At 40.6% G+C, this 22,273-nt stretch overlaps 1 protein-coding gene across 1 annotated transcript in view; it reads right to left on the minus strand.

Moving 5' to 3' along the window:
- The window catches only part of LDLRAD4 (low density lipoprotein receptor class A domain containing 4), a 271,366-nt gene that overhangs the window by 213,693 nt on the left and 35,400 nt on the right, over positions 1-22,273 (minus strand). The window contains exon 2 of the mRNA XM_052704089.1: positions 16,772-16,855. The gene's annotated coding sequence lies outside the window, so the exon portion shown is untranslated. The remainder of the gene's footprint in view (positions 1-16,771; positions 16,856-22,273) is intronic.

The following is a 22,273-nucleotide window of genomic DNA, read 5'->3' on the forward strand; positions in this document are numbered from 1 at the left end:
CAAAACATATTCCCATGCTAAGCACTTTTAAGTAGAAAAGAGTGGAATTAAATTAAAATACATCCTAAAAATGCTGTTTTATTAATATTGCAGGAAAGCAAAACAAAGTATATGCAAGGTCACTTGCAGAATAAAAGCAGCACTGGAAAGCAATAACTTCTTCTAAAATGACCTGGGATTTCTTTTCTCCTGACTGCATAATGACCATACAAATATTTGCACATCATTCCAAATCAGTTATAAAATCCAAATAACTTTTTCTACCAGGATAGTCTCTGACTCTTCTATAAAGTTTTATAAAAATATAACAACTACATAGAATAGAAAAAGCAGTGATGGCCCACAAGCTGAAACGTTTCCATACCACTTCGAGCTACATAACATTTCAGAAAGGTGTGTTGCCACTGGATGGGTGAAAGAAAATCACTGTTTTCAATCCTCTTCGCCCAGTGCAGCTGTCCTGACTGCTGTCTTGAATAACCTGCAATTCTCTTAAAGAACACAGGAGATACCTGTAATTCACAGATTAAACATTACCTCCTCTCCAGCATTTAAAGCAGACTATTTCAAGTAATTTTGTAATCATTTTGCTAAGGGAGTACAAATTCTGCAGAACAAAAACTGTCATAAAAGTTCTCACTCTAGAAACAAGAGCTCTTCAGACTCAAGTCCACACACATCACTGTGGCACGAGTGAGAGATGCTAATGCTCAGGACTAGAGTTTTCACCTCAGAAGAAGGCACAAATGTCTCATTTCCTTTTGCTTGGAACACAGACATATATGACAGAGCCTGCTCGGGTTGCCTCTGGCTTTCTTTCAGCTACAGAAGAGCAACTGAAAACTCCGAAGGAGCATTAGATAGAGAATATGCGTACAGTGTGTGTTCCTCAAAGAGCTCCAGCTACTATCAGGTAATCTTTACTTTATAGAATCAGAGGAATAGCCCACATATTCATTTGGGTCACTACAACTTCACGTAGTTACTCACCTTCATATCATTAATCACTTGGCAGACAGTTCTATTACTCTTCACAGAATTGGCTGCTATAGAAACTGATCTACCAAGGGAAGCCATGCAACTGCACAACACAGACCAGATACAAGGAAGAATTTTGTTTTTTACAATAAGGGTGGTGAGGCACTGGCACATCTTGCCCAGGGAAGTGGTGGAAGATGTGGAACCTAATTTCTTCTTAATCTGTGGATTGAGATGTGAAAGGTTGCCCAGAAAAGTGGTGGATGCTCCACCCCTGGAGACACTCAAGGTCAGGCTGGAGGAGCTCTGAGCAACCTGTTCTGCTGTAGGCGTCCCTGTTTGCTGCAGCAGAGTTGGACTAGGTGACCTTTAAGGATCTCTTCCAACTCAAACAATTCTATGAACATATGTGGGAGACAGAGACATTTTCTCAGTGACATCACCAAAGCCCCTGGGACTGAGGAAGAGCAAGTAATCATGGTGATTGTCAATCATGGTGAAAGAAGGAGATTCAAAGAGAAAAAGACAAAGGAAACACACACAGCTGCCTGTTCAACCAAGTTATCACAGACTTTCAAGAATAATTTACGGAGGGGAGAAGAACCACTGGCATCTCCTGATAGAAGAAAAAGTCAACAGTTGTTTCAGATACAACACACAACCTGACACACCTCTCTAAGGGCACAAAAGAAGATGGTGTTTATATTCCAGCTGTGATCTAAAATAATCATTCTCCTCAGTTCATCTCCAAGAGGGCTGCAGGAGAAAAGCAGGTGTCATAGGAACAACTCCCTCCTGATTGTTTCTTGATTCAACACACAATGGTCACATTGCTCATTATCAACTTCCACGCAACTTTTGGAAGGAAGTAAGGATACCTCATATATACTTCTGATAGATCATAGTTCTCAGATGTTGACCTGAAACTCCTACTTCTCCAGCTGACACAGCCCTCAGTGTCTGTGACCCCTCCTGCCTTGTGTCAGCTGTCTGTGGAGATGATGACTGCTCCTCAGGCTGCAAGAAGCTTCCTCATGAACTGGCAAGAACAGCTCGGCATCTGCAGGTCCCTGGGGTTGAGAAACAGGTAGCCTCCTTGCTCAAAGCTGTGTAGAACTAATTCTGGTATTATGCATATGAGGTGCCTATCTCCTTCCCTGTGCTCAACTACAGCTGCCGTAGACTAGAATTGTCTGCTCAGGAGCTGATGGTGACTGCCGTGAACTCCATACTTGTGATGACTAGGAGAGTTCACCATGCACCTCTCCATACTCCAATAAAAGAAAAGAAATGAGGACAGTAACACCAAAACTGTTATATATAGCATGTCTGCAATCAACACACAGTCACCGCATTCTAAGGAAATAAACTGCATTTCCAAATACAAGGCAAAACAGATAGAAACTTCAGACTTTTTTTTTTTTTAAATGAACACACAGTGAGTTACTTATGGTTCAAAGCATTACACAACCCCAGTATTATACTCATGCTGCCTTTCCTCTTCCCAGAACCTAAATGAAAAATGTGTGAACATGAATCAATAATTCCATTTTCACATGTATTTACTGGGGTCTGAATACTCAGAGACTAGAATTTGCTGGGCCAACTGCAGGAAATGTTTTTTTCATCCATGCATATTCCAATTGCTGCTTCCTTCATCAGTGTTAATGCAAGTGTTGATTTAATACGCAGCAAATATACTAGAGATATTGATGACATTAGAAACTTACATATGCATCAGATTTTCAAGATGACCCTTCTCTAAGAACTAAATTAATCTCTGTAAACCTCCAGTGAACACCAGACCTCATACCAAATTTAGACGTCAAGCTCTGTAAGGCAGTTGAACAACGTTTGTCTTCCACAATCACAATGTCCTGAGCTCTTAAGATTTACATTAATTAAACAAGAAAAGGTCACACAATTGGAAATGTCCACAATTTGGGCAAAACTCAATGACAAAATCTGTCCCATCTATCGTCAATTTTTTATACACAGTAACTGTCACTTTGACAGAGTCTGTCTGTCAACTTGCTCTCGGTTATACACAAGAAACTTCAGCCTTCATCCTCTGCAAGAGTTCACAGGCCTTGTCTTGCCAAGTTCAATGAGAGAAAGACACAAAAAGAAGAGGAAACAAAACCCAATAGCCCTCAGGGCTTTTTTTGTCATCTGCTCAGGAAACAATTTCTCTGCAGCTTAAGAACTCTTTCAGATTTAACTTAAGGATTTCAGTATTGAAATTCTGAAAGAACAACATTTATGTTTTTACAGCTAGGAAAAAAATCATTGTTTTTAACTCCCAACACTTGAAAATTAGCTTCAGTGTGACCTCAGACAAGGGAGTTTTTATGTATCTCTCCTCACACAGGTTATCCACTAACATTGTTACTTCTCCCATTTTTGAAGCCTCCAAGCCTGCTATAGAAGCATACTCCCTCCTCATCCCATACAATGCCTTGAAAAAAACAGAACCAGAAACATCTCCTATGCGTTCAGATTCTGACACCAGCTAGCTAGAAGGCCTTTGTAATACCTCTATTTACAGACAAATGATGAAAGTTCAGGTAGGAGTTTAAAGAGATGTTGAGGCTTAACCCCATGTTATGAAGTCTTTCTTGTACCCAAATAATCCTCTAAGCATAACCTAGAAAATTCTTTCCTCTCTGAATATCCTCTCCTCCAACTTTTCTTATTATGTGGAAAACTTTTTCCCTAAAGTCTGTTCACTCTCAGATATTTAACAGGTGATTTGAAAGAAATAAAAGGAAGAGGAGAAAAAAAAGCTCCTACCCTTCACATCACAGTGGACTGCACAGCATTGGTATGAAAGCCTGCACTGCAGCACAATGCTATCAAATCTTGGGGCCCTTCAAAGGATGCAGTATTGCCTTCCTATCACTGGAGGAGGCGAGAGCTAAAAAAAAAATAATAAAAAAAAATCACACGACCTCACCAGCCTGAGAACAGTGGGCTTAAGAGTAAGCATTCAATCAGCAAAGACACTAACAGAGCAGATGAAAATAAAATGCATTCAGAACCTTTCACAATCTATTTCTGGGTAAAGTTCTCAGTTTCACATGGTTTGCTGCCACTTTGAACTATACTTAATGCAGCTAGCTCTTTAAGTGGTATTCAATGCACCAGATACAAAGAGAAACTACAGAAGGTACCAGAAAAATAGTCCAACATATGAATCAAAGCGTATGTGTTGCTGTCACTCAGCAGCATCAGGATGTGCTCCACATAGAAATAAACATTCAGAGGGCTCCTGTTCCAGGACATAAGGGAGAACACCACAATCTAGCACCCCACAATATGAAACTTGACCTCCCAACAGAAGCCCCACCAACAAGCAGAGGAATCAGCAGACATACCTCAGTGCACACAAGAAACCCCAAATAAGCTCATTTCCAAGAGAGGCATAAAATAGCACATTCGTTTTTCTTGAGATAGGCAGGATATACTACTTTTCCATCCTGCTTCTCATCTTTTTCATTAGGACACCACAGATTGCAAAGCCTAAAAGGAAGCACATGAGCCAAAGGAATTTTTAGCCTGAAGACAACTGTTACAAAATGAACTTCTTAACTGCAAGTTAGGAGGAAGTTGGACAAATTCAGTGTTTGACCATCTTCATAAAACACAGCAGAAGCCTTCCTGTGGGAAAGCTTCTCCATAGTAACTAAAACAGCAATTCGAGTATTGAGTCCCTGTCAAAAATACCCTCAACACAAAAATAGAGTACAAAAGGCTCTCAAAAGCAGAGAATTCAATGACCCAAAAAGAGGAGAAGAGGAGGCTCCAGTAAGCACATGCAGCTTCACTGCCACCGATCTGTTTTTCTGAGAGACAGAAATAAAAAAAGATAAAACAGCGATTTAACAGTGCCTAACAGCATCACGATGACAACCAGTGAATTGGTGAAAGGGCTTCTCCAATGAGATAAATATATGCTTGATTTTTCCAGTGGTGCCTTCAAGAAACCGCCCTCATATTAAGAGCTAGGTAGATGGCTGTTCGCATGGTTTCAGGGAAACTATACAGCAGCTCAAAAACATACCATGAAGGGACTGTGCTGCTTAGTGAAGAAATAAAACCACTGCTTACTTAAACCAAGGGACAAACAACCAAAGGAAAATATGATTGTGCACTATTATTTTATTATGCACACAACAGTAACTGAGCGGCCTGATGCAACGGAATTAGTGAGCCTAGATTTAAGACTACAAGTGATCTTCGCCAAGGCAGGTGGATATCCAAAACTAGGAACAAGAAAGAACAATGTTGCAATGGCTGGTAAATCCAACTCCTGCACAACAAGCCAATATAGTCAAGAGCATGCAGAAGAAAACCACATTTACATAACATGCTGTCTTCCTTTTAAGCACTCAAGCAGCATAAGCAAGACTTAAAGCATTCTCCAATAAAGTTCCTATCTAAGAAGAAGAAACCTAGAGAAGAGTAGAGAAGACCCCCAACATCTAGCGAGTGGCAACCCTGGTTATGGCAGGGGGTTGGAACTGGCTGATCTTTAAGGTCCCTTTCAACCCAAGCCATTCTTCTGTTTGTCCATTACATTTTCACACACTTCAGTGTAGGCAGAATTTCACCTCAAAAAGATCCAAAGGGAAAGAAACTAAAGATCATGTAATGTTTACCTACAATTAGCCTTAGTGAGCTTTGTATTCCAACTTGCACATGGATGGTAGAAAACATTCTCAGCTGTCCCTCAGCCTTACAATTAGAGATCAGAGCATTGTCCATTTCTAACTCCATTAAGCTTTAAAAAATTAATCTAATTTTTTTCATGTTGAACTTACACATTAGTCTTAATTTTTAAGTATTTTAATTTCAGCCAGCTGTTTCATGAAAAGGGACAAAGAAAAATATTGTTTGGCTCTCAGTAAAAAGGCAGACTTGGTAAAGAAAAGCCTCCCAGATCACTGTTTCCAAGAAAGGGTCTGGGGCACGTTTGCATAAAGAAAATACCTTCTGTAATCCTCAAGATTCTGAATTTGACTAAGACATCTTTGCAAGCTGCTCACGTTCATGGAGTTCAGCAGTTGAGGTCTCAGAGGGGACTGGCCTGACAGAGCATCCGTTCTGCCCACGCCAGGAGGAAGAACCAGTGAAGGAACCAGACACCACCACAGAGAGCAAATCAGTGCAAGAAAGCAAGCAGAAACCCCATCACACTTTCCTCCTAGCCATCAAAACAAACATTCATGAGAACATAATACTGAAAATGCATACTGTAAGGCTCATAAAAGAAAGAGGAAAAAATAGGAAAGGAAGAATGCGTGAGACATCGGAGTTCAAAATTCTACTTAAACAATAACACAAAGATTTGGGAGGCATGAAAGGAGCGCTTTAAACCTTATCAGAGTGCAACGCTTCAGTACACATCTATCAAAAGTAATCAGACTGTAACTATCAGGTTAGATGTTAGGAAAATCTCTGAAAGAGCAGTCAGGTGCTGGAACAGGCTGCCCAGGGAGGCGATGGAGTCACAGGCCCTGGAGGTGTTCAGCTGTTGTACTGAGGGACGTGGTTTAGTGGGAAATACTGGTGATCAGTGGACAGTTGGACTGGATGATCTTGGAGGTATTTTTCAATCTTGGTGATCCTACGATTCTCTATGAGAAACATTGCAGAGATGCCAACCAGCAAACTGCTGCAAGAGGAGAAGGCACAGCAATGCCATGAGCACCACCTCATCACACAGGGCTCAAAAGAGCACCAGCACGAGGAGAAAGCTCACTCCACTCCACCTTTCAACCCCTGCCTCACCTGCATTGTAGACGCTTACAAATAAAAATCAAGCTACCACCATTCTCCCTTAAACAGAAAACACAAGCTATTATTACAGTAAATGATAGGAACAAACAGAATGTGGGTTAGAACAGCGCCATAAAGCTGGCGGTATGAAAGCTGCGTGGCTTCTTTTTGTTTAATATTTTGTGTATCATAGCAATTTTCTCTAAAATTTCCATTAAGACAACTTGCTAAATCAGCACAGGTACGTATCAAGATTTTTCTTATGCCATTAAAGAAAAATATTCTGAATTGAAATGAAAAAACAGAACATTTGATGTTGAAAAAGATGATGCATAGAAGCATATACTGAATCATAACATACAATATACTTCAAGCACGAGGGATACAGAAATTTTGATTAATGAAATTACAGAAAGATAAGTTAGATGGTATTAAATTAGGTATCTCCTGAAACACTGGGCACCTTCATGCAGACAGTCTGGAGATAAAATTAGGAGAAATTCTTTCAATTTATTGTGAAAATAAATATTTTTAAAAAAATCAGTAATTTTCCCAACTAGTCTTGAAACAACTGTCCAATCTTCAGACAAAACTATTAGTAAAAGCTTTCCTACATTTTTTCTCTTATTTCTAAAGTAATTTTTCTACTGATTTCATGTAAAAAATTAATTGCAAGCTGTATAGAAAATAGCCAAGAAAGCAACAGGATGTAACACAAAAATCACACTTAATTCAACTGTGCCTAAAATTTTCAAAACATACACTCCCAAAAACTTTCTCATACCCAGTAGCTACAGAATCAAATCTTAGGGAATTTCTCTGATCTTCTTCAGCTGTATAAAATTTGAAATAATTATCCTGAACTTCAAAATAGCTTGAAAGACCTCAACCGTGTGGTCACTGCTCCTCTGTGTTGTTGTTTCCCATTTCTAAACATATGCCTGGATGCCCTGGTCTTGCTGGTAGAGCAGTCACCTCACGCACACAGTCTCCCTTTGAAGCCTCCCAGCAGAGCCAAGAACGGAGGATGCTGCAGCAGCAGGCTCCCTATTCTCAGGTTATGCAACAGATGACATCATTATCAACAAAACTGGATGACTCCGGCTGAGAGCAGACATGAAGAATTCGAGAGCGAATTTTTTTTTACTTTTGGAATTAAGGACTGCTGTTTGGTCAGTTGGAAACAAGGCAAAAATCACCCAAAGCGAGGGCCGTTCATGTCACAGATCACTCCTCAGTGAAAAGTCCTATGACAAATATTACTGCCACAGATGTCATTCAGTCCTGTTTCTTCCCTGGAAAAAAAGTTTTCCCACTCATGGTGAAACTGGAAATAAATATTTAGCTCAGAATAATATCAGTAATTGAAGAAGCCTATTTACCTGCATGAGAACCAAGGGGGTTCCACTCCCCGTAGATGAATGACCACATGCCAACAGGATGCAGTGGAGCAGTTTGGCTTCTCTCCTCCCTGCAGAGAGATCTGTGCATCTTACCCAGGACACACTCATCTGCCCATCATCTGTGCATGCACAAATCCTATACATCACATTTCTCTCTTCTCTAGCTGCTCTACCAACTTCTACATCATAAACGACGTAACCTGACTTTTTTCAAATGCTTCAGTTTACTAAAAGTACCTGCTAATTGGTCAGGGAGCGAAGGCATGGATTCTGAGTCCTCACATGTGGCAAAAAAAAAAAAAGTATTAATTTAAATTCTGAAAGAAATAGCTTGTATAACTCCATCGCTGTACAGCTGACAGATCTAGTTGTGCTGTCCTTAGAGATAATTGGGAAGGATGTTTTGCACTGCATGAAACAAATCCCTTTAGTCAAGTCCTGACAATGAACATACAGTGAGAAGGAGCGATTATGTAATACGAACAATAAATACTTTAATCTGTTTGATTTGAAAGATTTCAGCCATCGGGGCTAATGAATGCACAAAAACAAACTGAGGTTTTAAGAAGCTTAGCTAAAAGCTTCTATACTTCTGTCAAAAGACATAGAAGTATTTAGATCTTGGAGACAAGAATAAAATCAGTATGAATCAGTAACACAGAAATAGGTATATGGTTGCTCCTAGTAATAAGAGAAACTTTTTCTGACAGTGCTTTAATGGGCTAATTCTAGGTTATTATAAAAGTGTAAACTTGGAAAGCAAAGCCCAACTTCAGTGGTGCTTTACAAGCTCCTCCAACAAAGCACTGAACATTGTGCATTTGGTGATACTACAAGATAAGTGTAACATTAAAATTAATGTTACCCAATAGAATAAGGATTATAAAGTACAGGAGAAGTCACATGACCATGTAACGAGCTTACAAATAATATCAGTAGACAGTGAGTGTATAGAAAACCTAAAAAGAAAACAGAAACAAAATAGCTTCATCTTTTGGGGCTTATCTGCAGGAGTTCTCCAGACACGAATTTCTTCCTAATCTCATACAACTGGAAAACTACTGAAAAGAACAGGCAAGGAATGATGAGCATGACAAAGAGCTCTTGGACTCCCTTGTTACCATCCTTGTCTGACACTAAAGAATCAGAGACCTGCATCTTACAGGCTCCTTTATGCAACCGTATGATATTTTATTGCATGAGTCTACTCAAAAGCACAAACCTAAATAAAATCAGCTGCTTAGCTGGCCTCTCTTCCTCCGCCTTTCTTCAAAAGTCAATAACGATTAGAAACCACAAAAAAAAACAACTGGCATCTCCCTCAAATCATGCCAGAAGAAAAATCACTGATGAGTCAAGTTAGTCTCTAAGTGCGACAATGAGAGTGATTCATAAGTCACTGCTCCAGGTTTAATACTTGAGAGAAAAAAGCTCCATCAATAAAATAGGATAGAAACGTAAATTCTCATTTTAAACACAATATGTAAAACAGATCATAAATTAAGTATTTTATTTTCAGATCTGGATAGTGCTGTTCCATGTGTTCGTCACAATGGTTGCAAACCACCAGCAGTCACCTTCAGCAGCTCCTGCAGGCAGGGAGCCCTGCAGAGGACACTGAGATGTCACACCACATTCCTGGGCTGTCTTCAGTGCAGCTGCAGAGCAAACTCTCATGTCAACTGTGGGTGCAAAGCAATGAGACCCCTGGCTGAAAGCACAACAGAAGTCTCATTAAGGCACAGCTCAGTCACTGCCAGTACCTTTAGAGAACACAGATTTCCAGAAACAGTTGAGATTAAGTAAAGCTGCTAAATTTGTTTGTTTGTTTTCCTCAGATTTAACATCTGGATAAATTATTAAACGCTGAAATAAATCCCAGTGCAATGATCTCAGAGCACAGTAACCAATGTGTGTAAGGAAAAGTTCACCACTGCTCCTTTCAGACAACAGCTCAGATATGCAGCACCATATCAAAAATGACCTCTGTGCCTGAGCTTCTGCAGCAAATCAGGTTTTCAAGTGCATTCACCTCCTCTGCCCTTCAAATCCATCACATTTCTTTCCTTCCAACCCACATCCAAAAGTAGAAGATCTGCGAAGCAATTCCCAGAACATTATTTTTTAAATTTATACTAGATTAAATACAGAAGTCCAAACCTTTAAGAAACCAAGAAAGAGATCCAGAAGGTTTTTTCATCAGACAGCTAATAACATAACAGAAGCATCTGAAAGTCCTTCCAAACCGTTATGACCTTGTTCAGTCATACGCTTCAGGTTGACTACTGAAAGAAATGCAAAGCAATGCTAGTTTTCCCACATCTCCCATCACAGAGCAAATGACAGCTCTGATGCTGGGAACGGACTGCCAAAGTATTTTGCCTCTTTAACTGTGATACAAAAATTGAAAGAATTAAAAAAGAAAATAGCCACGTTGCTGTTAACACTTCACAACTTAATCAGACATTACACTTGTACTGCAGAAAACATGCAACAAGATTCAACTTCTACATGGTAGCTGGATCTAAAATATGTGCTGTGTTAAAGAAAGATTACCAAGCACTGCAGTGCATGACCTTGCCATCTTCCTTCTCACTCGGAGGCATTTCTTCTCTAACAGCTGAAAATCATCAGAACATTAAGTACTAACATGGACACTACCGAATGTACACGCTCTCATGAAGGATGATAAAATTACTTAAATGTGTCTTTTGTTTTAAGCGCTCTCTTACATTCCTCTCAGGAGCAATATATCGCCAGTGTCTCTGTTAGGAACAAGTAAGTGACATATCAAGAACGGCCGTTTATTAATAAACACTTCACTTCTTCTGTGAAGTTAATCTTCACACACACCCATGAGGCAGGAAACTATCAGCCAGTGTTTCCCACATGGGGGCCAAAGTCACGCCATAGACGTCCCTGTCCTTGTGGTGATTCAGGTGTCAAAGCTGTAACAAACCATAAGCAATCCTGCCTCCTGCGTTCATTCAGTCATTGCACTTTGCCCATCTGACAAGAAGGAAACCATCAGAACGACGCTGCCTTGTCATAACTGGAATGAGTAAGTCAGCATTTATTAAAAGCCATTAGAAGCTTGGAAATAATCTTACAATTAAAATGGGAAATAAGAAAACACGATTTATCATCTGCTTTCCTTTTCACCTTCCAGGGACATAAGGATCATAACCATTCCACAGGTCTTTGTTTGGAAAAAACATCTTCCAAACAGAATCTGAGAATGCTTTCTCTAAATTCCTTGATCTCTCTTTACCCAGCTTCAAGTTCTCAGACACTCCCTTATGACCAAACATGAACTGAATGATAAGAGGGGGTATTAACATCACTCCCAAACAATGCAAGACAGGCATTGAGAGTTCAAGACAGAGAAAGAAGATGCACAGCACAAACCTCTTGTGGTACCGACAAACTGCAGATGCATTACTAACGAGGAATTCAATCCATATAAAAAAATGCTTATTTCTATCTATCCAAATTAGCACAATAAGCATCTTCAAGCTGACTAAGATACTGACTCAGAGAGCTCCCTTTAAAACTATAGGAAATTGTATGGATAAATCACTTAACAAGCTTTCATAGAATCATAGAACTGTTTGAGTAGAAGGGACCCTTACAGGTCACCTAGTCCAACTCCCCTGCAATGAACAGGGACACCTACAGCACATCAAGTTGCTCAGAGCTCCATCCAGCCTGACGTTGAGTGTCTCCAGGGATGACGGGACACCCACCACCCCTCTGGGCAACCTTTCACATCTCAATCCATGAATTAAGAAAAAGTTAGGTTCCACATCTTGCAGGTTGTCAAGGGCTCTGGGCTCTTAGCAGATCAGAAAACATCTACTTCAGCACACTCAGCAAAGCACTTCTGCTACCACATTAAGTGAAGAATTTGAGAAATAGCAAAGTCAGCAAATGATGAGTTTTAAAAAATGTTCAGGAGCTCTGTACATAGATTTGAGAGATTTCAAATCATGTGGGCTTCTTCGGTCCTGATGGGCAACCTTTTGCTTGTGCTAGAACCACAAGGAGGAGATGCTCTGAGCATGTATCATTAGCAGACCACTGCAGGAATGCCTTAAAGAATGTTCCAAAAAACCTCCTGAGTAGTTCTTTCCTTTTCTCATGTTCCTTAAGACTAAACTAAATGAATGGGATAAATTCTGGTGAGCACAGACAATGAAGCTCATCTATTTCACTGCACCCAAGAACACTCTTTTGTCCACTACTCAGCTGACTGAAGACCAACCAGCTGCGCTTCTCTGCTGCTAGTTTCTTCCTAAGGGAAGCACTTATTTCCATTTTCTCTCTGAAACAACTGCAAGACAACCTGCATCACAGCGAGGGCTACATGCCTGTGCAGCACAGTCACACAAAACACTGCCCATTTCCACCATGAATTTCCAGGTTTAAGACAAGTTAAGCAGACAGCCCAGCCTTCACAAAGTCTGAACAAAGCTATCAAAACATATTCTTCCATAAGAGCTGAGCCAATATAAATGTTATCAAACACAAAGGAATACAGGATGGAACAGCAAATTTCAGTCCAAAACATAAGCAAATTTCAGTCCAAAACATACTTGATTCCATTGTCTTCCACGTGTGCAAAAAAGCGACAAGTAGCATCTGCCTCAAAAAATGCTTTGTGCAAGCCTGAGAGCAAGGCTAAACAGAAAATACGTGACGAACCCTTCTTAAAGTGTTTCAAATGACTTCTCAGTCCTCACCTTTCTTTGCGGGGGTTTCAATGAGCTTAACAAGAACATTCTTGTGTACGGGGCTCTACAAGATCAATATTCAGTTGCTGACTCAATATTTTACTCCAAAAATCATTCCAAAGCCAAATGTGAGAGTAGTGTTTAATATAGCAAAACCTAGCTTCAAAATGAATCAAACGCATAATCAATTTTACGCAATTAAATTCTGCACTTAACTGAATTTCAAAGGCCTCTGAAGTTCAGCTCCAGCCCTTCAGTTGATCACCTAGATTATTTTTTCCCCTCTCTAGTAATCAGGTGTGATGGACAGGTAACCTCAAAATCAGCATCAGAAAGCTCAAGAGCTAAGTGCTTCTTCGGGAAGTACATATTTGAGAATGAAAAAAGTCATAGTCAACAATAACACAAATGAGCAAACTAACAGAGTAAGTTCATACTTTTCTGTTCTGAACATAACATTTTTTTCATAAAGGGATGTATGTTTACTCAAATGTCTCTTACCTAGTGGTACTCAATTCAGTATGCACAACACAAGGGAATTCAACAATTCCCATTTCCTAAAACAGATGTTCATGCATCTCATGCTCCTTCCTCTGTCACAGCAGGCAAATTCTTTATTAGGTTCTAATAAAAAAAATTCTTTGAGTATATGCAACATTTTCAAAGGGGGAATAAAGGCTCTGTCACTGTCTTCTCAATTGTTTTAAGCCTTCTTACACTTTTCAATAATGCTTCTTCCTACACAGACACGTATTTTCTCTTCTGTCTTTTACCAATTTAAATAGAGCAGAATTTGATATGACTTTCTCCAAGAGCCAGCAAATAAAATTTATATATATAAAAAACATCTAGAAAATGCAGTGTGTCAGTGATTCTTTATTGCATCTTCTCCTATGAATACTTCCTGAAAGTTAGGCAGCTCACTGTAAGAAACCCTCTAACAACACGAACTTCCTCCTCAAGGATCCTGGAGAAGATGACAATCTATTGCTTTGTGGAACAGATTCCAAACCATGAAGTATGCACAAGCTAGATGAGAAGAGTTAAATAAAGCTGCTAAAATTCAGCAGCATTGCAAGCTATTCCAAACTACACTTACTATAACCTACACTGGGTGTCCTCTGCATAAGCACCAGTGTGACTTTGTGGACTGCTGAGACTCAGTCTGTTGCAACTGGCATAAGTTGCCACAGGCGAGTAATCACAAGAAACTGACCTTGGCAAAAGCACATTTTACACTTCACTGCTGTTCAACTGTGTTAAACTAAAGAGAGAGCAAGCGAGCACAAGGGGAACAGGGAGGGAGAAGGAACAAAGGGGGATGGACAGAAAGCATAAAAGTGATTGCAGCCATTTTCAGCTGTACCCGAATTTAGGACTTTGAGGCACATCAGTTGAAGTGCACAGCTCAGCCTAGGGTTTCAGATGGTTTCAGGGCAGGGGATGGGGAGAGGAACGGATTAAGTCCTAAATTAGGAAATAACATCTCCAAACACCTCTCAAGAAGGAAAGAAAAAGATAAAGATGACAATGACAACTTCACACTTACCACCACCAGATTACTCATTGAATGAATTGTTCCTTCCTCGTTTGGCTACACCACTTAAAAACACATTTTAGAATCAGCTGCAATAAGGACTATAGGTATTCCTCAAGGCATGCAGCAAAATATTCAATTCTGATTGAAAAGTTTCAACACAACCTTGACTGCATTGGCTCTCTCAACAGTCCCACAGCAGGTAGCAGGAACTAGCATGGTAGAATTCCCCCTGCTGTATGTGCAGTTGTGTCCTGTCCTAACCATCTTCTGAGTTTCCTTCAGTTTGGATCACTTATCTCCCTGCCATATCTTTTTCTTACTTTCTGCATTCTACTTTTTCCTATTGATTACCCCATCTCCAAAGCAGCAGTCCTGGCAGAGCAAAGCGACAGGGGATCCCTGGCTAGCATTAACCCCACATCCTGCCCAAACTTCTCAGGCACTTAAACAGCAGTGACCGTTGGGTCAGCCAGTGGGTATTCTGCATTTCTAGGATATTCAGTGGCTGAAGCAAAACACACAGAAGTTTTGGAGGAGTTAAAAAAAAAAAAAAAAAAAATACAAAACAAAACAAAAGAACATTCACTCTTCAATTGTGAAGAGCACAAGGTACGCAAGTCTTGACAAAATGAGACTGTACACATTTCATATCTCAGTTCTTCTGCCACTCAGTGCTTAAGGATCAAAACCCTCTAAAAAAGTCCAACTGTATGCAGGTTCCCTTTCAAATCCTGAAGGCTGCTTCTCTCCTACATAGACAGTTTTTCCATGCTTCATCTGTTCTCATAATTAACTCAAAACCCCTGATACAAGAGACAGTCTTTGCTCCTCTCACACATCCAAACCTTTTACATATTACTGAGAATCCAGTCTCCTATTCCAATCTCCGCCTTTCTCCACTTTAGTCCTCCACACATCCATTACTACAGCATGAAGAACAATGAGATCTGATGTGAGCTTTTTTTCCACCCCCCCCCACATCCATATTACCTCAAACCACTCCCATTCGAGTGAGAGTCACCACGGTTTAATGACCTCTGCTGTCACTGGGTGGAGAGATGCAAGACTCAGCCCTGACAGCAGATGGCCCGTTCACACACACTGATGTTCAGCAATTCAACAGTGATACGATCACATCTAGCCTATGAATTATAGAAACAGCAAATCCATGAAGCATAGCTTAAAATTCCATGGGATTCAGGTACTTCCAAGTCTGAACTTCAGATCTGTGTCAAAAAGATGCCAGCCGTGGATCTGCAGAATATTAATCATCTCATCAGATTGTAGCTCTCACAAATAAACGATGTTTGAAAGGCCCACAGGCACTCTTTGTGACAGCAAGCCACAACTCTGCCAAAAGGGGCTGGACAGGTGACCAAACTACTCACTTCGTGTGCGTGGTTTCTAAGTAAACTTAGCAGGGTCTAGGCTGGGAGCACACTGGTATCTGTCATATTTTGCTGACTGTGCACTTCAGCACAAAGTTTAATTATTCAACTTTGTACTGTCTTAGTGCTAAAATTGGAAAACAAAAAATAAAATCAGGGAGACTGCTCTAGTTCTACTGCAATTGTGGCCATCGTTCGGGCTCAGCTATGATACGGTCATCATTTCTTACAAGGGAGCACAGCAAAATAAAGAGTAACAAGAAAGTAAGTACCTGAAAGGTTCTCAGGAAGACTGAATATTTGTGTCCATCTGACTCAAAGTAAGCATATCATCATATTACACAAAAGCACCCTCAGCTGAAAGCGGGAATTTGGTGCCTTTTATTTCTTTCATGCGTATCCTAAACAGGTCACTGAACTATTCTCTTCCCTCTTTGCAGCTGCCTCTCAAGCTCTGACACTACACCGCTTGTCACTCACTGCCAACTGATTTAACAATTCGGCATCTAGGAGGCTCATCTTCAAGACTTATTTTTTGTAGGTAAAACAGTAATATTAACTGGGTCTTCCAGATTCCAGCAAATAATTACTAATACACTGACTACTCTGAGCAAATCACTTCCTCACGTCTTTCACCTGAGAGATTTCCTCGAGATCCATATATTTCCACAGAAAATCTCAGGACTCATACATCAAAATCTTTCACTATCTAAAAATTAGTAGTAAGGTTTAGTTACAATTATGCATATGAATAACTACCACCAAAACATGCATATATATGACTGCAACAAAATACCTATCAAAAAGATCACGCTGCGATAAGGCAGAAAAGTTATGAGATTAATTTGATTACAGTATACCCCTACTACAAAAGATTGGTTTGTCTGAATTGTGTTTACCTTTCTAAAAGTGTTTCAGAAAGAAAAGTCTTGCGTAGTTTAAACTCACCCAATATAACACAGCGATATCCTTGATGTCCAGGGAGTCAGGAGATTCTTCTTCTTCCTTCTGGTTGTGAATACTGAGCGTGACCTACAGGAAAAAGTGAAAAACATGGATGGTAGACAATCCTTCTTGTTCTCAGTGGGTCAGCATTTTCAAAATTGCTACAGAACACTGTGCTGACTTCAGAAGATCAATCACTACTGGAGTTCCTGAAAGACTTCAAATCAGACGTGTTCTTTCTTAAGTATCTCTACAGAACGTACCAAGGGTTCATTTTTCCCTTTGAGATCACTGCCTTAATTACAAAGATATTTAAGCGACAGGCCCAGTGCTCTTCTTTACACAGAACTATAACATGCCATTTGCATTTTCTGCCATTAATTTAGATTTGTAACCTGCAGAACTCAAATTTCCTTAATATTACTAAACTGAAAGGAAGGTTTTATTTTCTGTGCTGTCAAGTGCTTTTAATACATTCTACAAAACCAACAGCAACATAACTAAAACCCATGAAAAACACAGAATTACCCTTTCTTCCATTCAAAACTTCATTTAATAAGAAGCTATTGGCGCTTAGGTTCAGCACTCAATAACTCTGAATAAAGATGTCTGAAGTCTAAAAACAGCTGTGGAAATTTCAGCAAACTTTATCTTCTGCAGCCTTCAGCCAGCTCTGGGATTTCCATGTTTCTAAGGGACTTCACTTTTTCTCGACAGCACTGAACATGCAGCTCTGCAGATATTTACGCTGTATAAAGCCACCTCGATCCTTCTAGCTCTTCCAGTAACAGCAAGCAAATTTGCAAAAGCTCTGCCTCAGATTTCACAGGCATGTGTGCGCCTCTCTCAGTACCCAGGCCTCCTTGCCAATATGTAGGATTAAACTTTTTCCAAGGTTGAATAAGCCACCATCTGTCTATCTTGTGTGGTGCTGCGCGCCATCCGGGAGACTTGTCCCTCAGAGCATGTTTCTACCATATGTCACTCCTGAGTGATCAGCTATGCCAAGACATTTGGGAAAAAATGACTAAGTCTAGCTGGAAAACCCGTTCAGAATTCCAGAGGAGGTCTGCCAAGGCTGTATTTGCAAATAACTCTGCATCCACCAGTATGCAGGTATTGTATGCAGTAATGAATAGACTTTACCTGAGCTGACAGAACGATCCAGATGATGTAACAGCCCTCTACTGTCTAAAATTCACAGACTTTCTAATAGGCCAAAAGGCTCAGATATGATGTGTCTTCAGGAAAACCCAAGGAATTTTTACGGAAGAACTGTAATTTCTATCACAACTAAGGTAAGCAGGAAGGGAAGAAAACAGACGCAAGAAGGACTACTTGGTCTTTACAACTAATGACCAACTTTTTTCAAAATAATCGACTAAAATACCTAAGGCAACTGGACATAAGTTCTTCCTAATTCACAACAGTGTCTGAAGTCTTTGCCTGCACGCAAAGTAAACCTAAACTGAATTTTAAACCAATGATTAATCATGGTTCACCCAATTAGAATTTGGCTAATAAAAATATGACTCTATCCAATTTCAGATTTAAAGAACTGCTTTATGTTCCAATTCCCCAATTATTAAATTAAAGACCAAGCCAGCATTGTTCTTATGGCCAGCTCAAGGCTGCTCGTTTACATAACTGACTTTCAAGGGCACTTCATTATGCAGCAATTAATATCAACAGAGAATCGACCAGATCTGCTACTTAATGTTAAGGAAGATGTTCTTGAGGACACTGAAAGAAGACAGAAACTAGTAAGTAGCGATGACAGCCTCTCTCAGTGAGTTCAGCATGGGAAAGGAAATCTGTTCCTGTATACAACAGCAGAAGTATTAAATACCAGTAGACAGGCTATGGGAATCATTACATTTAGTGGGGAAAAAAAAAACAACAAGACGAGGAGTGATAGAAAACACAGTAGGGGATGTTCATGACAGTTCAAGAATCCCTTGCCAGTGTTTTTTCTTTCAGAGTCTGGATGATCAGCATTCTGCCACTCTTCGGGTTACGCACCCATGCACGGGTCCATCTCCCCGTGGGTAGGAATGTCATTCGTGCGTGTCTCTGAGGAACTCAGAGGGGACTGCAGATGGAGACCGAGACACGAAAACTATGGATAGTTGCCAATTGGGAAAATTCTCCCTCTGGAAAAGCATTTGCACTCTGAAGCTGGTAAAGATGCTTTTGGATCCGGCTTCATCAGGATGAGTCCCCAGTGCTCAATACAACTTTGCATTCTGCTTCGCACATGTGGTGAGGTTCGCCACACGCTGTTGTTCTCAGCAACTTTTTTTTTTTTAGGAAACTTTCCTACACTCCTGGAATTCATAAGCTTGGGAATCACACAATCACATGAAGAAGCATTCCTTCATGAATAAAATCACTCAGCGGAACAACTAAATAACTATTACAAAAATGCAAAACTTAACCAAAACATCTGTTGCTAAACGTAAGAGCAGGACAAGTAAAAGGCAGACAGTGAGGTCTATTTCCACAGGAAGCCTCATTTAGAGGAGAAGACTGAGGAGAAAGTGTTTACAGACAACAAAGGCTCTCTGAAAATGAGTGCTATATTCTCTGAGCCACCATCTGCAGGGTATTTCCAATTTTCCCACATTCATTCAGCAAAGTTCATTCCCCAGCAGAGGCTTTGGGCACTAATTGGCAAGAGGTTTGTTTTGGGGACTTTTTTTCCCACTGACCAAGACATAAAGAAAATACAGTGTGGTGGGAAGCTATTGAACGTCACTAACAAGCCCAGAGGAGCCAGTCCTCTTACGAAAAAGTCAACTCTGCAGGCGCAATGGTACATCAACAAAAAAGAGGTTGTTGCTCAAAATGCTAATGCAATATTAAAGCAAAGCACTGTTCCTCTTCTCATCAGTAATCACTATTCATAAATTACACCCCCCAAAAAATCCTACTTGCGATATAAAATCAACTCGGGGCTTTTTTGCACTTAAAGGTGCAAAAAAAGGAACAGAGGTAATAATTTAAAAACAAAAAAAAAAAAAAAAAAAGGCTGCTTTTCCAAAGCAAAGAGAGAAAGCAATTTTCCTCACGCATCGTTCCTCACCTTCGTTTCCCCCTCCTCCACACCAAACCCAAGAAAATCTGCCATTGCTTTAGGTCAAAGGAAAAACAGGCCCAGCTGCCGTAAGCCAAACAACGTACAGGTTTGCTATCTCCCCTGCTGTTTTGGCTCGGGCTCTTCAGACTGGAAAATTCAGAAGCACAATCTCCCAAGCTCTATAAATGCCAGAACCATCTAAGAGGAAAATAGGACAAGGCCACCCCCAGGCAAGTTTGTACTAAAATCTGCTGGCTCCAAGGCAAAAATACAGTAAACATCACATAGGGACAGTCTGCGCCTTGGAAAGTATTCTATGCGAATAACACAGCTTCCAAAGGAAGGCTGAGCTGGGGCGGCTTCTGGAGAGCAGAACGCAATGTTTTAATATCCGAGTGAGGAGCTATGAGATAATGGCACGCTCAACAAATCGTGTGACAGGCAAAATGCTCCCAACATTAATCCAAAGGAGAAACGCAAAAGCAACGCTCAGCGTTCTCTATGGCAAACTAACAGATGTGGCATCCGAGAACCGTTCTGCAGTTCGCTGAGGAAACATCGTTTTTATCTGACAATTGATTTCACGGAACAAAAGAAGTAATAATAAGCAATTAAGCAGTCGATATTTTCTTGTCTTTTGGGGAAGGATATTTCAGTTACATTTTCACAGTCCTTGAGAGATGAACTTTGCAGCTGACTACTGTATGTTTTAATGTGCTCTGCACTGACTCAACCTAGAAAAACAAGCCAAAAACACAAGTTGAAACATCCTTTTTCCTGTGTAGCTCCAATTTGCAGTAGCAAGAAGCTAAACAACATGCTCTCCTCCAGATGGCTGAAATAAAAAGAACACTCTTTCTGATTAATTAGGAAACAAATGAATCTGCTGTTAGCACAACAAGTTACCATCAGGAAACCTGGGCTCCCACTAAACTTTGGTATTTGCGCTTGCCCTGCAGTTGTGTTCAGAACCTTCCCAAGAGTGGGCTCTCACTTCAGAAGAGAAACATTACACACAAGTGCACCAAAATACCACACCAAATACTGCACATCTGAAAACGATTTGGGCCCATCCCTGGAGGTGCTCAAGGCCAGGTTGGATGTGGCCCTGGGCAGCTGAGCTGCTGGGTGGCAGTCCTGCCCACAGAACGGGGTGGGCTGGGTGGTCCCTTTCAACCCAAACCACTTTGTGATTCTTTCTACGGACAAACCACTCTGCAAGTCAATCTATGAAGAGGGAGGTTTCCTAGAAGAAAGTGCCCACTGGAATAAAAGTGACTGAAGGTTTCACTGCTCTGAGAGGAAACACCAGTGGCAGAGCTGCTGTGTGAAAGAACTTAGGTAAGGTTCAGTGAGCAACAGACACTGATGCATGTATGTTCCAGCTTTCCAGCTGGTCCATGAAACCAAAATCCCCAGGCTAGACAAAGCACAAAGAGCAAGGATGTGACAGCCTGAGCAAGAGGCCAGGCCATGGTCCCTGGCAGCTATGGATGATGGTGAACATTTCTAGTGCAGAAACTGCAGATGGAGGAGTTAAAAAAAAAAAAAAACAAACACAAAGCACATAAAGCAAGTGCAAAACTGGCACCTGCTGCATATTACAATACACGTTGCTACCAACCTGACTCACCTCCGGAAGAAGTTCGCCCAGCTGGAAGAGTTACAGGAGGTTGCAGCAAAACATTTCCACATTCTCAATGCTCCTCTGCTTTCAGTGGAAGACATGCAGCTTCACCAACACACGGCTTAAGTCCCACAACTAGGAAAGGTCTACTCGGAAAAACAAGCTAGACTGTCAGGATAAAGATGCTGAAGCAGAGAGCTCCCAGCTTTCTATGAACCAACAACTGCTTTTATGGGACCTGGGACGTGATACTTCATCAGCAGTGTTTAGAGGAAGACCACTCAAGAAGAAGCTGGCAACTTTCTGGGAAGGAGGAAGCCATGTCTGGGGCTATGGCACAATCTCACCACTGCCTTTAATAAGCAGATGCGTGCTTAAAGAGGGCACGGAGCCTCAGTGAGGATTCAGCAAAACCACACCATTAGAAATCAGACTACCTCTATGTGCACAGCTGACGTTTTCAAATACGCTGAGAGTTATTTCTTAGGGACAAAGGGAATAGTAGAGACAATTACTAGAAACTAAATCCATGACTTGTTCTTAAAACCCAGCTAAAGGCACTGCATCCTCTGAAGTAATAGAGGAAGCAGAGCAGCAAAAGAAAAAATAAAACTGATTCTTCACACATTAAAAGAAAGGATTATAATAATTCTGTACTACAGCAAAGTCACTTAATACAGCCAAGTGAGCTAATCTCACTCTTCCTTATAGGCCTGTGACAGTTACCTGCAGCAGGAAATAACAGACAACAAAAAACTACAGAAGACCAGAGAAAACACGTTTAAAAGTGCACCTATGC

The sequence above is a fragment of the Tympanuchus pallidicinctus genome, unplaced genomic scaffold, assembly GCF_026119805.1.
Source record: "Tympanuchus pallidicinctus isolate F22 unplaced genomic scaffold, pur_lepc_1.0 scaffold5, whole genome shotgun sequence".
NCBI classification, from domain to species: Eukaryota; Metazoa; Chordata; class Aves; order Galliformes; family Phasianidae; genus Tympanuchus; species Tympanuchus pallidicinctus.